This window comes from Silene latifolia, chromosome 2 (genome assembly GCF_048544455.1).
Source record: "Silene latifolia isolate original U9 population chromosome 2, ASM4854445v1, whole genome shotgun sequence".
Lineage (NCBI taxonomy): Eukaryota > Viridiplantae > Streptophyta > Magnoliopsida > Caryophyllales > Caryophyllaceae > Silene > Silene latifolia.
This window is the reverse complement of record NC_133527.1, coordinates 162,146,823-162,147,750: the sequence shown is the minus strand read 5'-3', so window position 1 is coordinate 162,147,750 and position 928 is coordinate 162,146,823.

Below are 928 nucleotides of genomic sequence, written 5' to 3'. Positions count from 1 at the left end.
TGATGATAAACAGATACAAATATACCAACGATGAATTCCAGAAACTCAATATGAACAAATCGAATTTCTACAACCCGGATTGAACTTAATGACGAAAATCAGCAAATAAGAGATTATAAGTGATTTAAGTCGGATTTATGACGAATTATATGCTAATGAATGATGAACAATATACATATGAGATTATCATGCTATTATAACAAAGAATTAACAAACAAACGAAATAAAGACGAATAAAACAAGACGAATTACGAGAGGATTTAAGGAAGAAGAAAGGAAGCAGAATCTGCGGCGGCCCTCACGAAGAGGCGCAGCAGGAACTGCGCTCCTTCGAAGAGGCGCAGCAGTTGCTGCGTCCTTTCTCGACGTTTGTCTACTGAAAATCCGTAAAAAAAGGTTTTGAACGTGGTTTTAGAAATCAGTTTTAATGAGGTGTTTTCGACATAAACCTTACAATTGATGATACAATAATTAAAATACAATAAATAAAAGCGAGATTATACACCCTCAGACTTACATGTTGACGAAACGAGAAGGACTAAGATATCGATTAGTGATGCTCGACGCGAATGCAAAGAAAGTGCCCTCGTAAGAGGAAAACGATTAGATTAATTAAGTTGGTTGATGTGGAGTTGGTCAAATTGGTCGGTCATGCAAACGAGGCTGGTACTCAGAAGGATCCGAGCTTACGTGGTCGAATGTTCAAGCACGTAGACGCCAAAAAGTAAGAACAAAGGTCTAGAATGCAAAGGGAGAAGAGAAGGGCGGACACTCGCGTGATAAATATGAGGAGCGAAGGCTCCTTTTTATACTAATCACGTGAAGGAATTAGGGTTTCAGAGACTCTTTGAAAGTGAATCTCGGAAAGATATGAAAAAGATACGAAAATTACGCAGAAAAAGACTTGGGAAGAGGCGCAGCAGCCACT